Source organism: Tachyglossus aculeatus, chromosome X4 (assembly GCF_015852505.1).
Source record: "Tachyglossus aculeatus isolate mTacAcu1 chromosome X4, mTacAcu1.pri, whole genome shotgun sequence".
Classification (NCBI taxonomy): domain Eukaryota; kingdom Metazoa; phylum Chordata; class Mammalia; order Monotremata; family Tachyglossidae; genus Tachyglossus; species Tachyglossus aculeatus.
The window spans coordinates 18,963,721-18,971,395 of record NC_052098.1 but is presented as its reverse complement, the minus strand read 5'-3'; positions in this window follow the sequence as shown (position 1 = coordinate 18,971,395).

Here is a 7,675-nt window from a genome sequence, read left to right as displayed (position 1 = left end):
ATGATCAGTCCAGGGACATCTCAATTCTATTGGGACTGATTCATTCATTCATTCATTCAATCAATCGTATTTATTATTTCATTCATTCAATCGTATTTATTCATTCATTCATTCAATCATATTTATTGAGTGCTTACTGTGTGCAGAGCACTGTTGTACTTAGGAAGTACAAATCAGCAACATATAGAGACAGTCCCTACCCAACAACGGGCTCACAGTCTAGTCACAGTCTAGACTGATAAAGTCCACCCCTAAATCCATAAAACTAGGGTTGCCAGATTTCAGTTTTAAAGATATGGGGCCCTAGCTGTAGTGGCAGAAAGCTAGGGCTTGTGTCACCCAAATATGCAACAGATATGTATCGCCACCCAGTAGACCATTCGAAGCAAATGGATCAAAGCAGTGAAATAAAGGATCCACCAATGGATGACTGGTATTTTTAAGTGCTTACTGTGTTCAGAGCACTGTACCAAGCGCTCACTGATGTTAGGAGGGGTCGCTCATTGGCCCCAAGATGGAAATGGAGCCAAGGCCGCCAGGGCTTTCCAGCTGTGGGGACTCAAAACCATTGTTTACACCTTAGCAATGCTTTGGGCTGGATTTCCATCTTCATTGCAGGCTCCAGCAAACTCTGAATTTCCAAGCAGAGTTGAAAAAAAACCCAAATTGGGACAAATCCTTTAGCTCTTCAAATCCCCAAGATTATAAACTACCCGGGGACAGGGACTGCATCTAATTCACATCTGTAGACTCTGGCATAATGGATAGAACACAGGCCTGAGAGTCAGAAGGTTCTAATCCTGGCTATGCCACTTGTCTGCTGTGTGACTTTGGGTAAGTCAGTTCACTTCTCAGTTCCTCAGGTACTTCATCTGTAAAATGGGGATTGATACTGCAAGCCCCATGTGGGACAGGGACTGCGTCCAACCCAATTTACTTGTATCCACCCCAGCACTTAGTACAGTGCCTGGCATATAGTAAGCACTTAACAAATACCATAATTATCATTACTATCCCAGCGCTTAGTACAGTGCTCTGCACACAGTAAGCATTTAATAAATAACATTATTACATTATAATGTATGTTCCCAAGCTCCTAATACAGTACTTTGCACACAGTGATGTCATGCTTTGAAACTTTCACATTACAAAGTTGAAATTGGGATTGCTTAGCCCCATACCACCAGCTGATTTACATCTAAGACCTAAATCGAACATTCTGCATTTAGAACAATCCAAGGGAAGTATGGAATTAGAAACTCCACCCAGGACCCAGTCCATTGCTCTGCAAAGGCCCCGGGAATCATGGGCGAACCAGGTTCCCAAGCAGGATAATAGCCAAAGTTTGAGATTCAATCAATATGACAAACTGGAAAGAATACCAACGTGCAGGTTTATGGAATGATCTTTAAATCCACTGAGGATGAAAACTGCAAATGATTACCAGACATCGGCCATCGGGCACTTGCCCTCACGGCCACCTTAAGACTTTGCTCAAGGGAAATACCCGCTTCAGCCTCCCCTGCTTGCTCCCATCTCTGTACTTAGCATCTTTTGTTATTACCCAGCTGAGGGGCTCTAGCTGTGTGACACTGTGAAAATGAAATTGGGGGAAGTCCTAGGGGGCTGGGCCCTTGGCAAATGCCAGACTTCATTCACCACATAGCTCATTAGCAAAGTCACCCCAAATTAAACTCTTCTCTTTCCCTGTTCTTTTAAGCTAATTCCTGTACCTGAAAAGGGGCTCTTTCACAGCACCCAGGCTAATGACGGGTTAAACCTGGGAGCTGTCAGAGCTCAGGGTGGGAAATGTGGTCATGTGAGGGGTCTGCACCTTTCAACAGTCATCTGCAGAGCCAGCAGAACAATTCAAGCTTTGGCTTTTGCTCTCTCTCTCTCTCTCTCTCTCTCTCTCTCTCTCTCTCTCTCTCTCTCTCTCTCTCTCTCTCTCTCTCTCGCTCTCGCTCTCTCTCTCTCTCCCTCTCCCTCTCCCTCTCCCCCTCTCCCCCTCTCCCCCCTTCCTCTCCCTCTCCCTGTCCCTCTCCCTGTCCCTCTCTCTCTCTCTCTCTCTCTCTCTCTCTCTCTCTCTCTCTCTCTCTCTCTCTCCCTCCCTCTCTCCCTCTCTCCCTCTCTTTCTCTCCTCCCTCCCCCCCCTCCTTTGAACACTTAAAGGCTGATATTTTTCAATGATCAGACGGATGCGGAAAGTTTTTTTTTACAATGCCTTAATCAGAGGGAAGAGGCAAGAGGGGTTTAGAAACAAGAAATCAACCAATGTGAATCAGTTCATTTAAGCATTTGAAACCCAATTTCTCCATCTCAGCTGAAAAACAATTATCCAGTTCTACTTGAATCTCCATTGGATAGCATGATGCTGAATCCTAGAAACCATTGTTCAAAAGACAATGCGCTAAATTGAATAAATATTAATGGTACTCAATTGCACTGCTAAACCTACACCACCAACCTAGCTATGTGAGGTAGAGTATAGCCATTTTACAATGAGAAAATGTGCTCCTATCTGAACAAAGATTCATTTGTCTTTTGAATGGCACAAGATGCAGATGGGTTAGGTCTCTATCGGCAAAGCAGCGTCTGTCTAAGTGACCCAGATAATTGAGGCAGAAGTGGTGCTAATCCTGAATTATCCAGATCATTCCCTCAGTCCCTTTACTCTGCTTGGCCAGTTGAAACCTATCGATCTTATTTACTGAGCGCTTACTATGAGCAGCCCCCTCTCAGGGTCCCACCTGGAGAGCTTCTGATACTCTAGCTGTCTCAACTACGGGAGGAAGAATCAAGAAGAGGCATAACTGTTTCATTCCTAGCCTGGGCAGTGGCTAGTGAGTGGAAGGCAATCTGCTGCAAGTCAAAACTCACCTGTGCTGGATAACAGCAGCGGTATGGGAGAGAGTCAAGGGTAGAGACTCAAGTTTACTGTGCGGAAGGAGGCAATGGTAAACCACTTCTATATTTTTACCAAGTAAACTCTATGGATACACTACCAGAACGATTGCAGATGGAGGTGGGGCATTCTGGAAGAGATATGTCCATGGCTCGCTGTGGGTCAGAGACGACATGACGGCATAAGACAGGACTATGAGCAGAGCACTGTATTAAGCACTTGGAAGGGTACAATATAACAGAGTTGGTAGACACATTCCCTGCCTACAATGAACTTGCAGTCTAGAGGGGAAGACAGACATTGATATAAATAAATAAATTACAGATATGTACATAAGTGCTTGAGGGCTTTGGAGGGGAGGAGGGGAATAAAGGGATCAAATCAGGCCACCAAATGAGAAAGGAAAGGTTTTGCCAGTAAGCAGCATTTTCAAAGTTAAAGGTTGTGAGAGAAATGGCCATGCACAAGAGAACCTATGCTGCCCGTCAAGGCCACGGGAGGAAATACCAAGGAAGTTCTGGAAGGTCCATTCATATCTTCTCAAATCTAAGGTCGGAGGAAAATCTTGGGTAAGTGATGAGGCAAGACACTTACCTTTCTTGCAGATGTGCACTCCGTTAGCTAGCTGGCGGTGTGTGGTAATTCGTCCTCCTTTTCTTAATCTATTTCTTTTCTGGTCTTTAGTCCCATGACTATCACGGGTTTGGATTCCTAGTGATGCAGCCCGTGATTGCTCTAATTAGCATGAAAGAAGCCAAGTGAGTGTTACTTTTGCCTTCCCACTGCTTTTCTTTCTCTGACCATCTCCCTTCCTCACCGCAGTCCTATAGACCTTTCATTCTGTTCCTTGCCTCTCCCAACTATTTTACAAGACTCACGCTCCCACAAGTTTCCAATCAAGTGTTCTCCTGAAATTCTTCTCTGGACTGTCAGTGGGGTGTCATGGTCCTCGTACCCCAGTGTCCCCAGCACAGGGGAGCTTTAAGAACCCCCAACACTTTGAAAACTTCCTTTTTGAAAATAAACATGTCCCATCCATCCCTGTTCCTGTCCCTGTGGTTTTGGGGAGACATCTCACCCCTTAACGATTTGCTCCTAGCCAGACCCTGCCATCCCACTCCCCGAATCCCTGTCCTTTTTTTCCCTCTAGAAGCAAGCCCCACACTCCTGCCCCATCAGTACTGTGTTTGTCCTCTCCCTCAGACCCCCCTAAGCCACAAGGTGGTCAGGACAGGAGAGAAGAGAGGGAAGAGAGAGGCTGATGGAGATAGGCCCAAAGGGGAGGGTGGGGCATTAAAAAAAAGGAGATAGGTTCAGGATGTGGGGCTGGAAGCAGGGGTGAGGGAGTCTTCCCTGCAAAGAGTGGGGTGGGGGGGAAACACCTTTGAAAATGGGGTAGTGTACAAAAAAAGGTTGGAGTGGAGGATAGGGTGAGTGGAGATGGAAGGAAAAGGGGAAGTGTGGGGCAAGTTAACGGAAAAAATTGTTTTGCAAGTTAGAGCTGACCTGCAGCAAAGAGCTCCTCTAACAATGGCATTTTTTATGGTATTTGTGAAGTGCTTACTCTGTGCTAGGCTGAGGTAGATACAGCAAGTTGGACACAGTCCATGTCGCGCAAGAGGCTCATGGTCTTAATCCCCATTTTACAGGTGAGGTAACAGAGATGCAGAAAAGTGAAGTGACCTTCCCCAGGTCACACAGCAGACAAATGGCAGAGCTGGAATAAGAACCCCCATCCTCTGACTCCCAGACCAATGCTGTAGCCATTAGGCCACGCTGCTTTTATCGTGGCCACTGGAGAAGTGGTGCAGCACTTAGCACTATGCTAAGCTCCTGGAAGAGTACAATATGACAGAGTTGGTAGATACATCACCTGCTTACAATGAGCTCACAGTCTAGAGTGGGAGACAGGCATTAATATGAATAAATAAATTATGGATGTGTACGTAAGTGCTGTGAAGCTGAGGGAGGAGTGAATAAAGGGAGCAAATCAGGGCAACATAAAAGAGTGAAAAAAGAGGAAATGAAGGCTTAGTCATGGAAGACCTCTTGGAGGAAATGTGCCTTTAATGAGGCTTTGAAGGAGGAGAGAGTAATTGTCTGTTGGGTATAAAGAGGGAGGACATTTTCCAGGTCAGAGGCAGGAAGTGGGCGAGGGGTCAGCAGCTAGATAGATGAGATCAAGATGCAGTGCGTAGGCTGGCATTAGAGGAGTGAAATGTGTATGCTGGGTTGCAGTGGGAGGGCAGTGATGTGAGATAGGAGGGGGCAAGGTGATTGAAAGCTTTAGAACCGATGGTAAGGAGTTTCTGATTGGTGTGGAGGTGGATGGGTGACCACTGGAATTTCTGATGACCACCGATCATCCCTGTGTCCTCTTGGATAGATTCTCTGGGGTTCTTTCTCTTCCTAGCCCTTGTTCTCTGTGTTTTCCCATGTTTTCTGATGTCCAATGCTCTGAAGCATCTGAATGTGCTTGATCTTTGAAAGCTATTTGTTTAAACAAACTCTTCACAATACCGTGAGCTCTAAAGGGGGAAGCAGTGCTGTATAAATCTAACTAATCTATAAATGAAAATGTCATATTACTTGGGCTGGGGGAAAGGATGGGGGGGGCAGGGTTGAAGGAAAGAAAAGAAAACGATTCATTTGTTAGTAGCTAATAAAATGGTTGAAGAGAAAATTGAAAAATTGAAGAGAAAAGTGCTGTCTTAAGCAGTACTTCCATCCTATTAGAGAATGCCTGAACCCTGGGCTCTAAATGTAAATTTTTCATTTTAATTTTGTTATTAATTTGCATGTTGTTGCCAAGGAAGCCAGAGTCCACTCCATAAAGTATACCAGCAATTCATGCACCTTGCATGACACTCATAAAATACAGACTATAATTTTAAACCAATCAATTGAATCCCATTAGGAGTCCAGCTAAAATAAGGCAAGTAAAGGAACAACCTGGCATAAGTGCTCTAGCTGGTAAAGGTTATAAGAAAAAAGACAACCCTTCATAAACCTTCTCTTTTGTAGTCTCATTTCCATTTGTGCCTGTCTCTGAGGAAATAATGACTTGGTTCAATCAATCAATCAATCAATCGTATTTATTGAGCACTTACTGTGTGCAGAGCACTGTACTAAGCGCTTGGGAAGTACAAGTCGGCAACACAAAGAGACAGTCCCTACCCAACAGCGGGCTCACAGTCTAGAAGGGGGAGACAGAGAACAAAACCAACATACTGACAAAATAAAATAAATAGAATAGATATGTACAAGTAAGATAAATAAATAAATAGAGTAATAAATATGTACAAACTTATATACATATATACAGGTGCTGTGGGGAAGGGAAGGAGGTAAGATGGGGGGATTGAAAGGGGGACGAGGGGGAGAGGAAGGATGGGTCTCAGTCTGGGAAGGCCTCCTGGAGGAGGTGAGCTCTCAGTAGGGCCTTGAAGGGATGAAGAGAGCTAGCTTGGCAGATGGGCAGAGGGAGGGCATTCCAGGCCAGGGGCATGACGTAGGCCGGGGGTCGATGGCAGGACAGGTGAAAACGAGGCACGATGAGGAGATTAGCGGCAGAGGAGCGGAGGGTGCGGGGTGGGCTGTAGAAGGAGAGAAGGGAGGTGAGGTAGGAGGGGGCGAGGTGATGGACAGCCTTGAAGCCGAGGGTGAGGAGTTTCTGCCTGATGCGCAGATTGATTGGTAGCCACTGGAGATTTTTGAGGAGGGGAGTAACATGCCCAGAGTGTTTCTGGACAAAGACAATCCGGGCAGCAGCATGAAGTATGGATTGAAGTGGGGAGAGACACGAGGATGGGAGATCAGAGAGAAGGCTGATGCAGTAGTCCAGACGGGATAGGATGAGAGCTTGAATGAGCAGGGTAGCGGTTTGGATGGAGAGGAAAGGGTGGATCTTGGCAATGTTGCGGAGCTGAGACCGGCAGGTTTTGGTGACGGCTTGGATGTGAGGGGTGAATGAGAGAGTGGAGTCCAGGATGACACCAAGGTTGCGGGTTTGTGAGATGGGAAGGATGGTAGTGCCGTCAACAGTGATGGGAAAGTCAGGGAGAGGGGAGGGTTTGGGAGGGAAGACAAGGAGTTCAGTCTTGGACATGTTGAGTTTTAGGTGGCGGGCAGACATCCAGATGGAGATGTCCTGAAGGCCGGAGGAGATGCGAGCCTGGGGTTATGGTCAGCTGAAAGTAATGGAGCTTGTTCGGGTCGGGAAAGTTCACTTTACACGTACAAGGCAAATTAGCTTCAAGCTCGGCAACTTAGCATCCTGTTGCCATGGTTAAAGGCGGGATACTAGGCTAGATGGACCATGTGTCTGACCCAACATGGCATTTCCTTACTTCTTATGATATCATGTTGCTCTTATCATTCAATCGATAGTATTTATCGAGCACATGGAAAATCTGACCCTGCAGAAGGTCCTGGACTCTCCCAAGCACTTAGTACAGTGCTCAGCACACAGTGAATGCTCAATAAATACCCTCGATGATGAGAAATGAGAGTGAAGTACATTGAGTAGGCTAACGAGAGGAATGAAGACTGTGTGCTGAAGTGTGGTGGGGAAATAGAGTGGATAAATATGAGGAAGAGAGCTGATCGATTGCCTTTAAATAAACTGTGAGGAGTTTCTTCTTGACGCGAGAGGAAAGGCTAACCATAGAAGGTTTCCCAAAAAAATGATCCGGGCAGCAGAGTGAAGTATGGACTGGAGCGGAGAAAGGCTGGAGGCCAGGAGGTCTTGGAGGAGGTTAATGCAATTGG